Source organism: Sorex araneus, chromosome 2, assembly GCF_027595985.1.
Source record: "Sorex araneus isolate mSorAra2 chromosome 2, mSorAra2.pri, whole genome shotgun sequence".
In the NCBI taxonomy this organism is placed as follows: Eukaryota; Metazoa; Chordata; class Mammalia; order Eulipotyphla; family Soricidae; genus Sorex; species Sorex araneus.
The window spans coordinates 187,963,627-187,986,973 of record NC_073303.1 but is presented as its reverse complement, the minus strand read 5'-3'; positions in this window follow the sequence as shown (position 1 = coordinate 187,986,973).

Below are 23,347 nucleotides of genomic sequence, written 5' to 3'. Positions count from 1 at the left end.
ATATATGTATACATCTTTCAGATAGCCCGGCAAGCTACAGAGAATATCCCGCCCGCATGGGCAGAGCCTGGCATGCTACCCGTGGCATATTGGATATGCCAAAAACAATAATGATAGGTCTCATTCCCTTGACTCTGAAAGAGCCTCCAATCTTTGGGAAAGATGAGTAAGGAGAGGCTGTTAAAATCTCAGGGCTGGGGTGAATAGAGACATTACTGGTGCCCATATAAGTAAATAAAAGAACAACAGGGTGACAGTGATACAGTGATTTCCTTTATTAATTTATGTGCCTAACTCCTTTATCAGAGATTAATTGTCCATATATTTTAGGATTTATCTCTAGCTACCAATTCTGATCCATTGTTCTGATACTCTATCTTCATTAATAGTGCCATGCAGTCTTTATTACTATATAGACTTATAGTATAATTAAAAGTCAGGAAATTATATACCTCCCATATCACTTCTCTTACTAACTTTGGCTATTCAGGAAACATTTTTATTTTATACATATTTTAGCATTTTTATTAAGTCCTTAAAGAATTTCATGTGAATTTTAATCAGGATTTTATTGAGTTTGCATATTGAAAATTATTCCAGTTAAAAATGCTGGGAATTGTTTCTATTTCTGGGTATCTTCTTAGATTATTTCAGTGGTTTTTGATGTGTAAGTTATTTATCTTCCTTCTTGATTTCTATGCATTTGGTATTTTTGTACACCATTTTAAACAAATATTAAAAAAACTATATTATTACAACTTGTTTTTGTACAAAGGAATACAATTGAATTTTGAGTATTAATTTTGTAGCATCGTAATATTAAGTTTTGCTTCTGTTCCTATGATTTTTATCTAAGTCTTTAAGGTTTTCTCAATGTCAATGTGTGTCATCTAGAATAATGATAATTTAACACTTTCCTTTTGAATTTAGATCATTTTAATTTATTATTCTTGCCTGTGACTATGGTGAGGACATCCAGTGGAATAAGAGTGGAGAGATGAACTTCCTTTTCATGGTTCTGTTTCAGTTCCTCACTTTTGAGTACGATAATTGCTGTGTGTGTGTTGTATATGGCAGTTTCTATCTTTATTCTCTTGGAGTTTTTGTTTGTTTTATGGTAAGCACACCTAGAGGTGCTCAGGGCATATTCTTGGCTCTGTGCTCAGGGCTCACTGCTGGCAGGTCTTGGGGAATGATATGGTATTCCAGGGATCTATCCTCGATTGGCCAACTACAGTGCAAGCACCCTACCTGCAGTTGTATCTCTCCTGCCATTTTTGTTCTTTCTATCCTTATTATTTTGAGAATTTTTATCATGAGTGGATATCGAAACTTGTACAAGTCTTCAATGTATTCATTAGGATAGCCTATAACTTTAATCTTTTATTTACATAGTGTATTATACGACTGAATTTGTGTGTATAGTACGTAGATTTTTGACTACAGTCTATGATCCTTATGTATATTGTCATAATCAGATGTTGTTAAGAAAGTCAGAATCATTGCTCATCACTTGTATTATCTTATAATTTTTCTTTCTCAGTAATGTGTGTATTTGGAATCAGGATGACACTTTTTTCATAGAAGTTGTTAGGAAGACTAATATGTATATTTTTAAAATTTGGAACAGATTGGGCAGTTAGGTAATAGGTCTTTTTGAACAAATAGCCTTTTAGACTCATTCAGCTCTCACTTGCTTCATGCAGAAATTTAAACCAATGATTTAAAGAAGGAAATGAATGATCACATTGCTGGTGACATGAAAATAAAGCTGACAGTTTGGAAAAATATGGTCGGGATAACTAAGTGGTGAGATTCATGTTTGGCCCTGAGCATTGGAATGGGAACTGCATTCAGAAACAAACTTCTTTAACAAAATTTATTTTCCAAATTGCCTACACATGTGAATTCTGTTTTGTTGACACTGAGTCTAGTATTTTTATACCCTGAGCAGAAAATAAAACCATGCAATGTTATATTTCTGACCTAGCCATGAACTAATAAATGTTTATTGTCTGAAAATGGTAAATTTGTGGTAATTTTCTATGCAGCACTAACATAAACTGGAGAGTAAACGTGATAAACTTTCAAAACTAGGCATTTATGTTATTGCTGTAGCAGCTATACATGCTAAAGTGTTTCTGAAAATTATTTTAATGATATTAGCCATTTCTTATTTTTCCTAGATATTTCTGTGTAAATATAGAGTTAGAAAATTCCAGACTCAACACATTTAAAAGGTTTTTCTCAGTACATTGTTGCTATTTGACAACTATAATAGAGATTGTCTAAGGTAGGCTGAAATAACACCCTCTCCACAACAATGGCCTAATCTTAATCACTAAAACTTTGTAATACAATATGATATAATGGTAGGGGAGAATTAATGTTGCTTATCAATTTATCATTATAATAAGGAAATTGTATGGGACTACCTGTGTAATCGATGAGCTCTTTAGTAGGGATCCCTAGAGTAAGGTTACTAGATGTGACTTTATGAGAAAGACTGTCTGCCATAGCTGGCTTTGAAGATTTAAGAGGTTGTGGGAAAGGACTGCCAACAGTAGTAGCTGGAAAAGGCAAGGGCACAGATTGACTCCTCTATCTCCAGAAGGGATGTTTTCCTGCCAACATCTTGGTTTTAGCCCAGAGAAAGTCATTCTGCATATTTCATCCCTACAGTTCCAAGTAATAACTTCACTGTATCACTGTCATCCATTGTTTGTTGATTTATTTGAGCGGGCACCAGTAATGTCCCTATTCCTCACAGTCTGAGATTTTAGCAGTGTCTCTATACTCATCTTTCCCAACGATTAGAGGCTCTTTAAGGTTCAGGGAAATGAAACCTATTGTTACTGTTTTGGGCATATAGAACATCCCACGGGTAGCTTGCCAGGCTCTGCCCATGTGAGCAGGATACTATCAATAGCTTGCCAGGCTCTCTGAGAGGTATGTATATATATATATATATATGTACACATATATATGTATGTATATATATATTTGTATATATATGTATGTATATATGTACACATATATATATACCTCTATATATAAAGAGAGGAGAGAGGTATAATATATATCATATGCAACCATATATAATATATAATAATGTTACACATAATCATGTACAATATACAATATGTAATATATTATTCTATAGTAATATATGAATATTTTTATATCTATACGTGATTTATTTATATGTTAATGTATTTATATAATACATATTTTATATAATATATAATATACTGGATATGCCAAAACAGTAACGATAAGTCTCTCAATGAGAGACGTTACTGGTGCCTGCTCGAACAAATCAATGAGCAACGGAATAACAGTGATCAGTGATCATTGATATAATATATGATATGACATATATATATATATATTACTCTATGATCTGTTGCCTACTGTCTGAACTCCATCAAATATGGTATGGTAATTGTGGAAAATGGGTAGGAAGTATCTTATAATGTGTATTATAATGTGTCCAGGTCTGAAAAGTGGCTTGGAGCGTGGCGGCAGTTGGGCAGTGGACGTCAGCTGTCAGGGCTTGGTTCCTTGGGGCGGGGAGGGTTGTTACCCACCCCTCTCTGGGGAACCCATTGATAACAGCCTGGTGAGAAGCAATAACTTAAGTTTTAAAATTATTAAGCATATATAACTTTTTATTAGAACAATTAGCAACTAAAACATTCATTCCATTTCCCTTCCCTATGGTCAGAGTAACTTTACCTGATCTTGGATCACAGTTAGAAATCTCAGCATGATTTTATGTTTTTCTCTTTTTCATATCTTCTGCATTTATGACCAAGTTCAAAAGATAGTCTATGATGTTACTTAGCATCCGTTTCTTCCACTTCACTTACAGAGACACTGGCGTAAATTTTCATAATTATTTAACTGGGCTATGGAACCATATAAGCCAAAAGTAATGATATCATCTGTCAACCTGGTATCAGTGTTTTGCTCAAATATTGCAAAATATACTTGAAAGATTAGGGGGACCATAAAAAATGCCAGGAATTTAACTCTTCTTATCTGTTTGCAAGGCAATTGCTATACCCATTGTACTATCTCTGCAGTTCCTAAAAATTTATGTTAATAAGTTGTACATAGAGGGGGCTGGAGCGATAGCACAGCGGGTAGGGCGTTTGCCTTGCACGCGGCCGACCCGGGTTCGATTCCCAGCATCCCATATGGTCCCCTGGGCACCGCCAGGGATAATTCCTGAGTGTAGAACCAGGAGTGACCCCTGTGCATTGCCAGGTGTGACCCCCCAAAAAAATAATAAGTTGTACATAGAATTTTAGATGCCTCTTTGGCAGTTTTCCCTTGTCTATATATAATGTTTAATCTTCACAAATTCTTGTATCACATTGGGATTTTTAATCTGAATAATTGAAGCTAATGTAATATTTAGGGTTTTCTGTAGCATACCTTATTTCATCCAATAACAATATAGCGTCTTAAAATAAAGCAGAATGCAGTATGGACGTAATCACACATTAGGAAAGAGAACTGAGGGTCCTGAAGTGGTCATTAAGATATAAATAGCAGTCTGGCCATCAAATATAATTACCTTAGGAATCACCAAGAGTCAACATTTTTTGAAGTCATATGACTCATCTTCATACCCTCATTCATTTTATTCAATCTCAATCATCTCAGCCTAACATAAATTCTTCTAAAATTATTATTTTTTTTCTTTTTTGGTCACACCCAGCTTTGCACAGGGGTTACTACTGACTCATGCACTCCTGGCAGTGCTCAGGAGACCATATGGGATGCTGAGAATCGAACTCGGGTTGGCTGTGTGCAAGGCAAACTCTCTACCCACTGTGCTATTTCTCCAGACCCTAACATTAATTTATTTTAAACAATTTTAATAATACGTATTTTGGGGACCTGGAAATCTTTGAAGTGACTCTGCAGTACACTTAGATTTAATCACAAAGACGATAGTTGAAAAAATTTAAATTACCAGAGATCACCTTAAAGTGAGAAAATATGCAAAACCTGGCTTAATAACTTAGCAAAAAATTACTGTTATATTCTGAGATATCTAAAGATTTTTAGTCACATATTGCTATTATGGATTTGACATCCATTTACTTGTCTTTGTCTCTTAGCTTACACCCTGCTTACACACAGTCAAAAACTCCTCAGAACGAGTTTGCTTGCTTGTTCACTCTTTAGTTAGTTATGTTAAGTTTTAAGGTTACCTCACATCATGCTGGGAACTGGGGTTTTTCCTCACTATGCTTTCACCCAGGTGTTTCCCAGGAGACCTTAATATGCTATAAATCAAGCCTGGGACTCTTGAAAACAAACACAAATTGACTGGTTAAGCTATCTCTCTGGCCCAAGAGAAGCTTTTGTAATTTTGAAGTGAAACTGCCTTTAATTCTTGTTTTGAGCCCTTCAAAGTCTTAACTCTAGATTGTTCCACCCTCTGTGATTACCTTCAATTATGTCAGATTCCGAAGTAAAAAAAAAGCCCTGACTTTGGCTTTTTAACATGATCTGTTTTTGTTTTGAACATACTGCTGTATGTAATAAAAATTCTAGGGCCAGAGAGATAGCATGGGGGCAGAGTGCTTTCTTGGATTCTTTGTACTTCAAGCGGGCACAGAGAAGTACCAGGTGTGATCTCTTAGCACAGAGTGAGAAATAAATCCTGAGTATAGACAGATATAGTTCCCAAATGAAAGTCATAAATTCCAAATATTATCCAGTTAAACTCCTGGTAGAGAGCGACAGAGTCTCTTGCCGCACGGCTGGCTGTCTTCCCTGGGGCCCCTCGGATGGGATGGAGTCCAGTTTCCTTCCCTGCCCTGAGCAGAGCTCCTGGTGGCTAAAGACCTCCTGAGCCTAGACACAGCCATGCTCAAGGCCCCTCTCCACATATTCAGACTAGCCTCATGCATGAAGGTACCGGCAGAGGAACCCAGGTGTGTGGGACCCGGGGCTGAGACCTCCAAGCCTGCTCGGATTGGGACTGGGCCTCTTCCGCCCAGATTCCCCCATTTTCCAGTAGCCAGGCGGTCACACCCAACGTCACACCCCCTGCACCATGTAATCCCACCAATGGCCAATATCCAGAGACTTAATACTCCCTCTGGGCGAACCTGGCAAGCTATGGAGAGTTTCCTATCCATATGGGAGAGGCTGGCAAACTCCTCATGGTGTATTCATATGCCAAAACCAGTAACAATGCTGGGTCTCATTCCCCTGACCCTGAAAGAGCTTCCAATGCGGCATCGGCATCGTTGGGAAGGACAAGTAAAGAGAGGCTTCTAAAATCTTAGGGCTAGGACGAATGGAGACGTTACTGAGACAGCTGGAGAAATTTGACGATCAATGGGATGATGATGATGATGATGATGATGATGATGATGATGATGATGATGATGATGGTGATGATGATGATGATGATCCATTCAAACTATAGGAAAATCCCATAAAGGCTTTCAGTGTAATATTCCTCAAGTATATAATATTTTCAAGGCATATTTATTTCCTTTATTTTATTGTTATCCTTTAAGAAAGCAGCAATGGATAAAACTTATTTGGATCCAAAAATTATAAACATATCAAGAAAGATTAAAAAATTCTAAACATATCAAGATCAGTAAGAAATGTGTTTTTTTTTTGATGAATGATAGATCTAAAGTAATATGTATTTACCTTAGTTTTCTTGCCTTAAGTTTGAAATTTTTTTAATCACATGTCAACAATTCTTTAAGCTTTAGATACATCCAACCTGTTTTTTTTCTTTCTCTTGTAGAGATAAATGGTCAATATGTTTTTGCTATTAAGTATGCTCTCATAACAATATTTTTTAAAAGAGGGGATTAATGAATGGCATCAAAGTTAGGAAAATACTTATTTTTCTTTCTACAATATGGCTGAACACTGAAGCATTAAAAAATACTTGCAACTTTTTCCTGCACTTTATTGTCCTTCAATCTCTTATACCCATTATTTGAATGAATATTCTAAGGTTGGGGTAAGTAATCACAGAGAGGTGCTTTAAATATGTTATTCACCCAGGACACCTTTAATTAGTGTCTTTACAAGTATGACACCTATAATTAGGGCCTTTACAAGTATGCAAAGATGTACATTATGCCAATGGAGGAAAAATTCTAAATACTTGCTTTTTTGTTTCTTTTATGTCTTAACCTGATCTTCCAATACTTTTTCCCCAACTCTTTAGTAAAACTCCAACAGAAGATGGCACTGTTTGTTCACTCTGTGTGTGTGTGTGTGTGTGTGTGTGTGTGTGTGTGTGTGTTTGTGAGAGAGAGAGAGAGAGAGAGAGAGAGAGGAGAGAGAAAGAAAGAGAAAGAGGGGATTGTGTGTGCGAAAGGGGGGGGGTGTTGTGTGTGTGTTAATACAAATAAAGGATCCTCCTACATTGAACAGAAAAAAAAATGAAGCTACCTGCAAAGAAAAAAAGAAAAAGAAAAGAAAAAGTTTTGATAGGAAAAGGAGAAGCACTGTAGTGATAACATACATTTCACTTTAAAAATATGTTAGAAAATGACTCAATTTTAAGCTTGGAAAGATTACTTTTGGAATCTGTAATCTTTGCCTTTTAAACATTTCAAGAACAAAATTATTTAGAAATGAAACCTATCTCATTTACATCTGATCTAAATGGATAGAAAAATACTTACGTCTACATTGGAGTTGTCCCGTGTTTACCTTGATTTATTCTTAATTTTTTTTTCAGTTTATTTTTAAAACCACTGGGACTTTGAACACATTGTTACTCCCTGTGTGTGAATGACCACATTAAAATCATGGAAATTAAAATACCTATTCTAATGTGGGGAATCCGTTCATTACTGGGGGAGGGGAGCACTGGGAACCTCTCCCTGAGAGAGTCAACCAGGATTTAGGCTTTGGAATTTCTCTCAAGCCAGCACCATAGAGCTTCTTGAACCCCACAGTTGTAGGGCCACCAGGCTACACCTGCTCATGCTAGGAAGGGAGGCTATGCAAGTATTGCGGATCAAATTCAGGACTTGATCTTGGCTGTCATGTTGTGCAGCTCTCTGAGTTATCACCTGGCTCCTACCTACTCTATTTTTGATAAATGAATACAAATATAGTAAGTGGTCAACTGATAACTCTTTTTAAAAATCACAATGGCATGCAATAAGGATCAAAGAAACAATCATCCTTTTGTTATTCTAGTAGCAGCATACTTCTATTACGTGAAAACATGACCAACATTAATTTAGTAGAAGAAATAATGGAAACTAAATGGTTTGTATATCAGTTTTAAGTGTTTTTACGAAGAGATATTACTAAAATTATGTTCAAGTCTTCAGAGTCAGCAGGCAAATAGAATGTATTCTCTAATGAAATTGAATGAAATTCAGTTTTTTTCCAAATACTATCTCTTAACACTATTATACAAGTAAACGAGCTTGTCTGAAGTAAAAATAAGGAAGTGAAGCATGTACCCTTTGGATCACCCACATTTACAAGGAAGGCCAGTTATATAGGTCTGGTTTTTACTAATTAATGTGTACACTTAAAATTATTATACATAGGAATAAGGAACTTCTTTTATTATTTTTGACTATAACTCTATAGATATCTTAAACTTTCAAGTAAAAATGCAGATAAATTTTACAGTTGCATATTAAAATGTTTCCCCATAATCCCTGCACTGCTCTGTAATACTGTTGTCCCATTATTCATCTATTTGCTCAAGCAGGCACCAGTAACGTCTGCATTGTGATACTTGTTACTGTTTTTGGAATATCAAATACACCATGGGTAGCTTGCCAGGGTCTGCCTTGTGGGCGGGATACACTCAGTAGCTTGCTGGGTTCTCCAAGAGGGATAGAGGAATTGAATTCGGGTCGGCCATGTGCAAGGCAAATGCCCTACCCACTGTGGTATCACTCCAGTCTCCCACAATCCCTATGCAATGCCAGTTGCTAACATTCAGTAAAATGTCCATGTTCTCTTATTTTTGAATATATAACTAACAGCTAGATGTGATGATATGATTGAGTTCTGTCTACTATGACTCTAAGTCCTATGAGTTATTGTCACATGAAGTCTTTCAAGAAGTGGTTAGGCTCTTTAATGGATACAACATACAGGAAGATAGTTGAACTAATGCTAGGATATGAGCCATTTTATCACTGACATGTTTAAAGCCGCAACATTGCCAAATGCCTCTCACTCTTTCCACTAGCAAGCTGCAGATGACTACTACAGCCCACAAAGGCTGAAACAACAATACAACAAGAAGTACAATGCAAAAGAACAAAAGAAAGAAACCTGTTGCATGGATTATGTAGAAATGCTTTTTCCAAGATTCAAGAAAATCTTGATAAACTCCACATACTTTGTAATGATATACACTGTTAGGAATGTTTTTTTCCCCCTAAAATATATTACTTAAACTAACACCAACGTGATAATTACCTGATACCCAGAGAACATAGACATGTGGCTGTTTTCTTAACCATTTCTTAAACACTTTCTTTCCATCATGTTTTTTTTTTTAATTATAGTTTACACTTCTTTTCATTGCGTTCCTTATTTTATAATGATGTTTGGAAGCTGAAAATTAATATGATAATATAATTTATTTTGCTCTGATCTGTTCCAGGCTAAAATTAAGATTATTTGGCTAATTTGACTTCTAACAGAAAGCTCCTTGTATAGAACAGAGAGCATAGCCGAGGAGGTAGAGTGACAATTTTTGGAAAACAATTGGTCAAGTATAATGAATATTTTGGTGGCTCTATGTGAGATAACTATGTATATCAAAAACAATACTGACACAACGTTATTTTAAGCACATGACCCAAACTATAATAAGCACATTAAATACATGAGTTTGCATTTACTGTACTTATTAATGTGCTTGCTAAGGATGTAAGGCAGACGATGGGAGGGAATCTTTGGACTTTTGTGGAGGGATGATGTCTCTGGTGTTGGGTCTGGAGTGGAAATACTAAATGCCCAAAATTCTGTTATTGAAGCTTTGAAAATCACCAGCATTATTTAAAATCGATTAACTACTGTTGAAAAAGAAAGAACACACTTTAGTTTATGAGCTGCTTAGCTATTATATACAGCATATATATATACTATTTCATACTAATAATATAAAATATAGTGTATAACATAAACTATATAATATATAGCATATATTGGCAGGCTACTTGTGGTGTATTCAATATGCCAAAATCAGTAACAACAAGTCTCACAATGGAGACGTTACTGAGGCCCGCTTGAGCAAATCGATGAACAACGGGATGACAGTGACAGTGACAGTGAATAAAACTAGTAGTATATAGTTTAAAATCTATTGAAATTCTGGTATTTGTAAGAACAAAACACAAACATTTTTGTGAAGTTAAAATTTTACTATATTTTCAGAAATGTTTGAATTTTTAATCACTTGTTTTGCTCTCCAAACCTAAAGGTATTTATAATTTTTTAAATATTAGGCTAATTAAGTTTCCAGGGGTAGAGATGTGGTTTTTGAACCATAATTGACACTAGCTACTTTTAAACTGTGAATGTGTGGTAGTTTGCTAAGTGTGAATAATCCATTCATGCCATAGGAAAATAAACACCTACATTAATAGTTCATATCACCACAGAGCACTAAGTTGAAGAAAAATGGAAGTATTAGAAATAGCCAAGCTAATTGTCTATTACAAGAGAAGAATCTGGTGGGGCTAGAGAGATAGTACAATAGGTATGGTATTTGCTTTGCATATGACTAACCTGGGTTTGATTCTTGGCTTCCCATATGGTCTCCTGAATACTGCAAAGAGTAATTCCTGACTGCAGACTCAGAAGTAACCGTTAAGTATTGCAAAATATAATGTCCCTACCCCAAAAAATAAAGAAGAGAAAAGAATCTGGAGCATCTAATTCAGAACGGATCATATTTACCAGTCTTTGGACAGTGAAGAAAGAAGAGAAGATTAAGAACAGAATGTAGGAAGCAAATCTCTTGAATGATAAAGTTAGTGAAATGAAGCATAGAAATTTTATGAAAGAGAATTGCAGGTTCTAAAGATAAAGTCTGATGAATGCTAATCACGAATCACGAAATCCCGTTAATCACCGATTTCTTGAGCGGGCTCAGTAACCTCTCATTTGTCCTTTCCCTGAGATCTTAGAAGTCTCTCTGCTCGGCCCTCCCAATGATGTCACACTGGAGGCTCTTTCAGGGTCAGGGGAATGGGATCCAGCTTGTTACTGGATTTAGCATATGAATACACCATGGGAAGTTTGCAAGGCTGTCACATGTGGGCAGGAAACTCTCAGAAGCTTGCCAGTTTCTTCCAGAGGGAGAAGTAGGCTACAAGATACCGCACTTCTGGGAACTTGCTTTTAAGTCTCTGGATGTTGGCTGCTGATGGGATTATACACACCTGGGTTCCTCTGCCAGTAGCTTCATGCGTGAATCCTGTCTGAACGTGTGGAGAGGGGCCTCAAGCATGGCTGTAGCCCCTCGGAGGGGATGGGCTCCAGCTTCCCTCCCCACCCCGAGCAGAGCTCCCGGCAGCCGAAGACCACCAGAACCTAGCTACAGCCATGCTCAATGAATGCTAATATGCCAGATTTTTAACATGTGTGGGGATTTTTTGTTCAACGGAAAAGCTGATTGTCCTTCCTTATTCTCTTTTTCTGTTTTTTACGTTTCTGCCCTTTTCTAGGAATACACCCCCCCACCCCCAGGATGCACCACTGGGAGTTCTTGATGTCCAGCTCGTAGTCAAAGGGCCTAGTAAGCTACGAGAAGCCAGTGAGGGGAAATGTCAGATCATTTCTTCCTCCGCCTTCTCTTCAGGACTAAAGATCTAGGACAACTGTTTCTTTAAATGCTCTCAGGTCTGAAGATGTCCCCCGTCTACACTGTTCCAAGTGTCCCCAGGCTCTGCGGACATGATCTCCTCTCTCCATTTTTTTCTTTTTTGGCTAAGAGAGTTAGGCTGTAGCATCTGATTCCTTGGATACTATCCATAACACTTCTGGCTCCTAAATTAAAATGGACTATAAATAAACATGTTTGTGTGGACTTGTTGCTTGAAATGCCATGAGTTATGGATCAATTAGATCACGAAATAGATGTGTTTCATTAATTCTGCTCTGGATTCAGTCTTCTCTAGCTTACTTTAAAAGTTTTCTCTTGTACTTATTTATTTTTATTTATTTTTATTTTATAAAGTAATTCACAATATTTCATTACATTTAATTTTCAAATACCAATCCCGCCACCATTACACCTTCCCACCATCATTTCAGATGTTTCCAACCCAAACCTCAATCCCTGCCCTAAAGAGGAACCAAAATAATATACTTTGTATTGTTTGTTATTAAGAAAAGGTGAAAATGCTACAAAAATGTATCCTTAGAGGAAAGAGTGTAGAGTTGTTGTATTTCACCCAGGGGCCATTAAGCCCTTCTTTAAGACATCACTAATTAATATGTTGTTAAAGGTTGAGCCTTGTGTGCTATATATATATATCTATCTACAGATAGATACACATTAGATACACATATATGCATCTATCTGAAAAAATATATATTTCCCTCTAAATAAAAAGTAAAGGTATTCTCAAAACCCATATTGAGACAAATTCAAGTGTTTAGTTTACTTAAAACCATTATCATCTTGTACCGACAAAGCATAGTATGATAATTTGGAATTTCTTGAGTGTTACTTCCAATTACTTTTAAATACAAGCTTCCATAGAAAAAAATAAATATGTTTAATTGTTAAAACAATTTAAAACCCAAGCACTGCTAGGTTGAGGGATGGGTTGGTCTCACCATGCCCCCAGCTGGCTGAGTTTAGGAGAGGGGTGGTCCCCAGACCCTGTGAGAACTGCTTATGAGCCACCTAACCCATCCTTCTCACAGCAAAAAGCAAACAAACAAATAAATAGAATAGTAGCTTGAATTCCTCAATTGCTATGCAAATTAGGAAATGTAATTATTTTTCCTCTTGTTAAGTGAATATGAAAAGAGCTATGGATAGACTGCAAGGAAAGAATAAAAATTGGTTCAAGTGCCAAATCCCTGTAAACTCATTCATCAAAAAGCAATTGAACTGATGGAGAATTTTGATAAATATTAAGAACAAATTTAGATAATGTCCTTTTTGTATAGAGCAACTTTAAGAAATATCTCTGAGGATAAAGAAACACACAAAAATTGTTTTGTATACAGACCTCTATGAAATGTCAGACAAGATGTTCATGTTCTACACATGTACATAAATTTCACAGCATGAATTCTTAGCTTGTTGCCTGGAGAGAACTTGTGATCTTTCTAAACTCTTATATATATATATTTTTTTTTCATGTATTCAGTTTCTATGCAAGAGTGAAGATTCTGAGAAAACACAGTTTAATATTAGGTTTTTTGGTTTGAATACTAAAAACAATTTCTACCACAAAGGACAGGAATGTTTTTAAAAATTGTCTAATCCTCTGACTCAGTGATCCTCAATTTAGTGAATTTTGTAGACTAATGCCTAGTTTATTACATATTGATAATCTTTATAGATATGATTTCTGTAGGACATAAAATAGACCATCACAAAATATAGTTACAATGATTAAAAATCACAGCCACTGAATAAATACTGTGGGTATTTTAAATATTTAAAGCAAAACTTATAAAAAACACCTCTTAAGTCAAAAGGCTTCATAAACTGCATATCAAATCCATGCCTTAAATCTCTGCAGGGAGTTTCTTTCTTTCATTCTTTTTTTTTCTCTATTTATTTTTTTCACAATTAGTGTAAGTTATCTTCCTCTATGCTATTGTCTTTATTGAAGTGAATGACTAGATTCTAAGCATAATAATATACATGGAAAATTGCAAAAGCAAAGCAAATATTTAGCAAAAATATAATTATTTGCAGTAATAGGAGATTGAATCCTTGTATCACAATTTTCTTTCTAATACAGCTCTATATCTAAGTTCATCACAGTGAATACTTGGGGGAAAAAAAACGTTAATCTAGATTTTTGCTACATTTTGTGGTACTATTATTATTTCAGTCCTTTACTTTCACTTTTCCTGATTGGATAATTAAGATTTTGCCTTTTCAAAATTTTATCTCATTAAAGCTATGGTAGAATATTTAGTACTTAGTTATTTGAGGACATGAAACATCCAGATAAACAGAAGGAAAATGCACTTGTCAATAATACATGAAAATAGAAGTATAAACATTATGTTAGTTTTGCTTCTACAAAAACTATCCTACTATTCATATGTGCCTCTGTGTGTGTCTGTGTGTGTGTATGTGATCGGTGTGTGTTGTAGGTGGTGGTTTGGTTTGGAAAGTGGCAGGTATATTCATGCTCCTGGTTAGCTTTATTTTATTCAACCCATCACTTACACATGGGCTGGAGCGATAGCACAGCAGTTGAGCTTTCACCTTTCACGAGGCTGACCTGAGTTCGATTCCTTTGCCCCTCTCAAAGAGCCCAGCAAGCTATAGAGAGTATCGCGCCCGCACGGCAGAGCCTGGCAAGCTACTCGTGCGTATTGGATATGCCAAAAACAGTAACAAAAAGTCTCTCAATGAGAGACGTTACTGGTGCCCGCTCAAACAAATCGATGAGCAATGGGATGACAGTGATCACTTGCACATAGCACATCAGATACGACCATTTTAGGGATCATAGCGCAACAATAGCACATCAGATATGACCATTTCTATGCCAAAGATAAGTACATTTATGGGAATGCATTATTAAGTTTCGTTCAAAGCGAAGCAAAGCTTAGGTATCCCCATGCTACACTTGTTGAAACAGACTAACCGACCTGTGTTCCAGTGCTAGGGTCTGAGATTATGTTGCTTAGTGAGGTGCTGAGGACACTTTGGGCATCCCCAGTGGGACTTGAGAGGCTCAGATGTGCCAAGAATAGAACCCAGACTCCTGCTGCTCCCTCCTGGCCTCAAAACTCCCTCCTGACCCATAGCCCTCTGCATGTTACACTACAAACTTTAGACTGGCTCAGCAGAATTTCATCAAAGTGAAGATGGTGCTTAGAGATTCGCCAAAATCTCTGTGATGCTGTGAGACCCATTCCTCTCCCCTCTGTTCTTATTGGTTTGTCTGTGGTGCTCAGGGCTGACTCCCTGCTCTGCACTCAGGTCTCACTCTCAGCTGTGCTCTGGAGATAATACGGAGTGCTGGGGACCTAATCCAGTTTGTCTTGCAAGGCAGGTGCCTACCTGTGGTGTTATCTCTGGGATCCGCCTGTCTGCTCTGTCACCTGGCTGCTTCTGGTCCTTGAACTCTACAGTTCCGTCCATCCAAACTCTTTCCTCTCCAGATCTCCTGGGAATATCCTCCTACACTCTCCAGCACTCCGTCTTCCTGTGGTTCAAAGGCACTGATGCCCCAAAGCAGAGAGAGAGTATGGGGAATATTGTCTGCCATGGAGGCAGGGGGAGGGGTGGGAAAGAGGGGATATACTGGGAATTTTGGTAGGGGGGAATGTGCACTGGTGGAGGGATGGGTGTTTGATCATTGCGTGATTGTAACCCAAATATGAAAGCTTGTAACTATCTCACAGTGATTCAATAAAATTAAAATAAAAAATAAAAACAAGCACTGTAGCACTGTAGCACTGTCACTGTCGTCCCATTATTCATCGATTTGCTCAAGTGGGCACCAGTAACCTGTGCAGGCGGGATACTCTCAGTAGCTTACTGGGCTCTCTGAGAGAGAATCAAACTCGGTTAGCTGCTTGCAAGGCAAACGCCCTACCCGCTGTGCTATTGCTCCAGTACGTAACTAACATTAGAGTAGATAAATTAAAACTAGTCTACTTGAAAGTTATTTTGAGAATACAGTCAGATAGGTTTATTTTATCAGATGGAATATTGAAGATATATTCATGAAGGGGTACACAACCCTTTTCTTTTTTTATCCTCATGTTTGAACCAAGAGAGTCAGCATCACATCAAAAGCAGCTCACAGATCATCTTGAAATTGCAATTTTCTGAGTGAAATCTCTGCTACAGTTAGCTAAAATTTGGTAAATTTCTCTAAATACAAAGATGTATAAACTGAAACACTAGACAAAGATCTTATGATAAATGAGAATGAGATATGGTTAATGCAAAAGGCTAAAATTTAATCAGACATTGTGATAATGTTTCTTTAATAATTGTATATTAATCAACTGTTATAAGAAATCGCTGTTTGTTACAAAGATAACTTAGAAATAAAAATGTTATTTTTATCTTTTATCCTAAATGATGATATTTTTTCCTAAAATGATGAAATTTTTCATATATTCTATGTGATTTTTAATGAGTGAGATTTTAAATATTCCTTTAGAGTTATCCTCTATTCCTGAAAATGGCAAAACTGATCTTTCATCTAATTCATGGGTACCTATAGAAGTTAGGTCTTTGCCACTCAGGGGTCAGAAGCAACTCGAAATTGAAATGAAGAAAATTATGGGAGATAGAAATTATTATCTCTCTACTTTTCTCAAATAGTATATGATAGTCGAATTCATCAAATTAATTGCTTTAAGATATGAAAAATCTTCTTGCATATAAAATTGTCAATTATAAATAAAATTAATTTGATAAAATAAAAACATAAACATTTCAATCAGTTGTTGTGTTTCTCATAATTATTCTGAGTCTAAATTGGAATGAATGGAAATTACAATATAAAACCAAAAGTATTTCTAGTGATTTAAAAGAAAATACATTTTTTTTGTTTGAAAAAAGATATGCTTTCTTGCTTCAGAGATAAAGCAAGGACAAAAAATAAAATTAGTACATTGAAGAACCATATACCATTGCAGACTTACTTCAGGAAACTTAAAGCTTTTCACAGCTGTTGACCAGGGCACCATTCATTCTTACTTGGCAAGTTCTAAGCAGAACAAGATTGATTATGGTCAGGATGCATAGCTACACGTAGTAGATTCTGTAAGAAAAGTTTGAGATCTTTGAAATTTTGAAAATTTTGAAGTTCATAATTTAAAATACTAAACTCTTTAACATAGATCTATTTGTATCTGAAGATTGCACTTAACACACGTTCATCACACTTCAATGTCTATCACATTTAATACATTTTCTATCACCTTTAAAATAGTATATTTATAGAAGTATGGCATATACAGTCCTTTATTTAGTTTTTCTTAAATGTTATGCATACTTTTAGTCATATCCTATAATCTACTTATTTTAAATTCTATACAGTGACTATTTTACATAGAGTTGCCTGAATTTAATTTTCTAATTTACTAATTACTAATATTAAAAATATACACTACTAAAATTAAGGCCTTTGATAAGATTATCTTTTTAAATAACCATGATTGGTAAAGAGAAAAAAAATTCATCTGGATGATAAACTAATCTTAACTTCTTGTAGGAATATGTGTGAAATTAGTACAGGAAACATCTGATGAATTTGATAGCAGGTTATTTTCTTGATTGTAACATTTAAATATACAAATCTATAACAAATATTTAAAGATAACTAACTAATGTAGTCAAAGAGTTATTCTGGTAAAGGACTTTATCTAAAAATTATAAAACAGTTCAATATATGATAGTACTTATTTTGCAGAGAAATTAAAAACCATACAAAACTAGGTATTTTGTTCAAAATAAGTATAATGTATTAAAATAACTGATAATAAATAACATATATTGATGAGATATAAATGGTTTTTATTAATAAATAAATTTTTAGAATGCTGAACTAAATTTTCCTTCAAAGGTATGATCGCTCAGGTAATTATAGAAAGTGGATAGATTGTGTTATTTAACATTTCACATTAAATTCAAATAACTGATAATATTTTCTCATCCATTAGAGAATAGAAATATACACTAGGACTGTGCTTAAAATTTATATAGTAATGGATAAAGAAGTGGTGGCTTACTCAACACCTTTATTGCAAACCACAACAGCTAATTAGAGAGAGAGAACAGAAGGGAATGCCCTGCCACAGTGGCAGGGTGGGGTGGGGGGAGATGGGATTGGGGAGGATGGGAGGGAGGCTGGGTTTACTGGTGGTGGAGAATGGGCACTGGTGAAGGCATGGGTTCCCGAACTTTGTATGAGGGAAGTATAAGCACAAAAGTGTATAAATCTGTAACTGTACCCTCACGGTGATTCTCTAATTAAATATAAATAAATTTAAAAAAAAATAAAAAAAAGAAGTGGTGGCTTATATGCACAACAGGATACTATGCAGTCACAAGGAAAAAATAAAGTCATTAGATCAGCACAAATTTTAATAGAATTGGAGGGTATTATGCAGAGTGAAATTAGCCAGAACAAAAAGACAAACACAAAATTATCTCACTAATCTCTGGTAGACAGAGGAACACATACAGGATGTGGACAATACCTATCAATAATAAACCCTGGATACCAGAATACAGATCTAAGAATACCAGATCTGTGGGAAGAATAAAAAGAACAAAATGAATCCCATAGAAGGGATACAGGAACAGAATAGAGAGTCTAGAGCATGTACATGGTGCAAAGGGTGGCAACAGAATGAACCAAAATCATAACTGTGAATCAACAATAAAAGTCGAGTTGGGTATAGAGTTAGGATGTTTGGACCAGAGATTCCATAGAGATGAGGGTAGGTGATCATGGTAATTCTACGATGTGATATGTAGTAACCTTGTACATCAATACCACAAATTTGAGAATTAGTGTACCACATTACCTATGCCGTAAGAAAAATCAAATTAAAAGTATTAACTGCAGAACTAATTTTACAGGGATTATTTTAGTTGCAGAATATATATTCAGGGGATACCTGGTCCTCCTCTTTACAGGGTTTTCAATGTTACTATAAAAATAATAGGACAGTATATAATACATTGTATATGATAGCCCTATGCATGCTAATAAACTAAACCATAAAAATTAACTGATTATATGGATGTAAATTTAGTATCAAACAATTTTTACATGCTATCAATACCATTTATATCTGGGCATGAATAAGAATTTTAAATATGCTCATGAATAACTAAAAAGCCATATAGCAATCTAAATATACACATTAGGATTTTAAGGTGTGAATAAGGAGTAAGTTTGATGAGAAATAGCCATATGTGTGTCCCTGTTTCATGTTCTACAGGAAATCTAGGGCTTCCTGCTTTCACATATAGAGGCTTTAAATCGTCATGGAAACTCCACTTCACAAACCCTATGTAAAAACATTGCTGGTGGTTGAATTTTAAGTTGTACTCAATGTCACACCCAGGAAATCAGAGGGTATATACAGGTTGTGATAGATTGCAGCATGCGTCTCCTTCCACAAACCCAAATCCCCAAAGATATCCTAGCCCTAACCTCTGAAATATATGATTTGCTTTAACTTTTTTTTTTTTTTGGGGGGGGTTACATCTGATGGTGCTCAGGCATCACTCCTTGTGATATGCTCCAGGATCACTCCTGGCACGACTACTGGGACAAAAAGGGTGCCAGAGGATTGAATCTGCGAAAGACTTGTGCAAAGCAAGAGCCATAATCTGCTGCATTGTTGCCCTGGCACCTAAAGCTCTAAAACTTCTGAATACTCCTTGTGGGAAAAAGGAATTTTCAGATGCGATGAAAGAGAGAGAGAGAGGAGGAGGAGGAGGTGGTGGAGGAGAGAGAGAGAGAGAGAGAGAGAGAGAGAGAGAGAGACAGAGAGAGAGAGACAGAGAGAGAGACAGAGAGACAGAGAGACAGAGAGACAGAGAGACAGAGACAGACAGAGACAGAGAGACAGAGACAGACAGAGACAGAGAGAGAGCTGAAGTGATAGCACAGCGGGCAGGGTGTTTGCCTTGCACACAGCAGACACGGGTTCAATTTCCAGTATCCTGTATGATGCCCCAAGCACCACTAGGAGTAATTTCTGAGTGCATGAACCAGGAATAACACCTGTGCTTTGCTGGGTATGACCCCCCCCCCAAAAAAAAAAGAGATAGAATTTTGAGAAAAGAGGATTAATTTTTGTATGAATCCTAAATATATACTCAAATGTCTTTCTAAAAGGAAGACAGTTGAATTTTCGACTTCAAAAGAGCAATGAGGGACTGGAGCAAGAGTACAGTGGAGAAGGTGTTTGCCTTGCACACGGCAACCCGGGCAGCATCCCATATGTTTCCCCAAGCATCACCAGGACTATTCCTGAGTGCAGAACCAGGAGTAACTGCTGTGCATCGCCAGGTGTGACTGAAATAAAAGCAAAAAAAAAAAATACTGGCAGGTGGTACGAATCAGTGCTACAGTGCTTTAAATATTTATTTCAAATATGTATTTATTGTATTGTACATTATTGTACTGCACATTGTATTACAAATGTGTATTTGATTGTATTATAGAAGCAACAATCAAAATGACTATCATAACAAAATTTCTCAACTAATTTCAGTTGAATATTCAGCCTTTATGTTCTTATATGATATTTTGTCTTCAGTTTTAGTCTAATATATAAATAATGGTGCAGAAAGCATCCACTACTTTATTTACAGAGAAATTGATCCCTGACTTTCCACATGGTGGGTGGAGAAAGGCAGAAGTTTGATTTTTAAGGAGTTAAATATAATTTGTTTTACATCCTTTCTCTCTTTTCCTTTAATCTCATATATAATATGCTAGTTATTTCAGTGGGATGATGCACTTTATGAAGTGGAAGACTTTCCCCCCCATAACATTTCTTCCATTACTAAACTCTGATCTTATTTAATCCCACTGTGATATTTGTCTGGCAATAGAGCCTCTAGAAAGAACAATTTTTTAGAAATTTCATTACAACAGGCTCATGAGCTGCTTCTGAGTTATTTCTGCATGAAGAGTATTACTTTCATCTCTCCTGCCCATGGAACTCCAACTCTATTAGTATGAGGAAAGGAAATCAACGTTGCAATTTCCGGTTCAATGAGAAAGAAAGTATCTTTTTCTCATAAAATAAAAATCCAAGGGCTGGAGAGATATAGCACAGCAGGTAGGGTGTTTGCCTTGCACAAGGTACACCTGGGTTTGATTCCCAGCATCCCATATGGTCCCCTGAGCACCATCAGAAGTAATTCCTGAGTACAGAGCCAGGAGTAACCTCTGTGCATAGGCAGGTATGACTGAAAAAGCAAAAAAAAAAAAAAAAAGAAAAGAAAATTAAAATCCAAAGTAATATTTTTTACAAGTTTAATTTAATATAGGTTGCCAATATATAGAGCCTTTAGGACTATAGGTAATATCAATATATAGAGCCTTTAGGAATATAAGTAATATTGAAGAGGGCTGTGCCATTGGTTTTGTTTTTGTTAAACATATAAATCTGACAGGACTGCTATGTTCCAAAACTTAATGGAGAATGAAATGTGAAGCCATTTATCCAGGTCCTTTCAGAAAGAGAATTTTGAGGATTATTTTGTACTAGAATTTTTCAAGGAAATATTTACAAACATATTTGAATTGGTCTTGTATTGTTATATAGAATGGATATACAGCTATATAATGTTTCTTCTAAATCAAACTCTTAGACTTCTCCTATTTCTTGAAGTCAAAATAGATTAAGTTTGGGTATAGAATGTCCAAGGTCCTGCTTCTTGCTTTACTCCATATGAAAGTGCTCATTCTTGTTTACTTTATAGTTTATTCATGAAGAAAATTTTATTACTACTCCCGTATACTGCTGATCGTTATCTATGTCATTAGTTTAAATTGTGTCATTCTGTTCACAAGTTGTCTGGTTTCCATGACACACTGAAATTTAAACATCTACAAAATATTTTCTTTAAAAAATGGTTGACATTTTGGGGCTGGAGCGACAGCACAGCTGGTAGGGCAGTTGCCTTGCACGCAGCCCACCCGAGTTCAACTCCCAGCATCCCATATGGTCCCCCTAGCACCGCCAGGAGTAATTCCTGAGTGCAGAAACAGGAGTAACCCCTGTGCAAAGCTGGGAGTGACCCAAAAAGCAAAAGAAAAAAAAAAAGTTGATTTTATAATATGTGCTTGAGAAAGCATTATTAACAATATTGTCAACCACAGAATTTTGAATAATAATTTTAATAAAGAATCATGATGTTGACTGTGAATTTATGGAAAACGTTTTCTATTCACATTTGGAGTTTTTATCACATAATTAAAGGAAAATTTTCTAAGATTCTTTTTCTGTGCCTGGTGATACGATCACATGATTTTATTTTTTTCTTGTACTGATATGGTATTTTACATTGATCAACTTGGTTATATTGAACCATACTTGCAAGCTTGGGATAAATACTGCTTCATCATGCTGTGGTCATTTGAATGCATTGTGAACTCAGTTTGTTAATATTTTGCTAAAAATCTTTGCTTCTTTATTCATCAGGGATATAGGTCTGTAATTTTCTTTTTTAGTAATGACTGTCTCTTATGGCATCAGGATAATGTTTTCCTAATAGAAACTATTTTGGAGTTTTTCCTCAATTATTTTTAGTAATCAGTAAAATTGATAATTTGAGTAAAATAAAACAAGTAAGAAAATGTGTTCTGATAAATATTTATCCATAGCAATGAGTGAAGTAAGAACACTTACAGGTTGAGTGGTAAAGAAAAATTAACAGTATTTTGAAATAAAAGTCAGAATGGCTTGTCAGAATTATGAGAATTAACATGATCAAAGAAGTGAGTTATGCATGAAATTTGCGTTTAATTAATTTAATAATTATGACTAATAGAAGAATTATAGTTTTCATAATTGCAAGTGCAAACACCAGCAATTACTAATAGTAATACAAATAACCATAGGACTAAACAGTAGCATTATTTTGAGATGAAGATAACTGGAAGAAAAACTAAAAACTCCAGAAAAAAAAAATAATTTTCTATGTGCATTTTGATATGATTACAATATAAGCACTTACATTGGAGAAAACATAAACTGGTTGGAGCCTGAAATTGCAATAAATAAGGGAAAGCATCTGAGACCTATAAATTACAACAATTATTGTCATAGTAATAGAGTCTAATAACCTGAGATTTATCACTAGGTATTTAATGAGGTGATATGGGAATTTTTTTAAGGCTTGATGAGAAACAGCGTGCCTTCTAGTTCCAGAAATAGGAAAAAGTATCATAAGAGAAAAAGTGAAAAAACAAAAGTCATCTCTAAAGGACTGCAGGGAAAAAGTTAGCTGGAGCGATAGCACAGAGGAAGGGCGTTTGCCTTTCATACAGCCAACCCCTGTTCGATTCCTCCGCTCCTCTCGGAGAGCCCTGAAAGCTACTGAGAGTATTGCGCCTGCATGGCAGAGCCTGGCAGGTTAGCCATGGCTTAT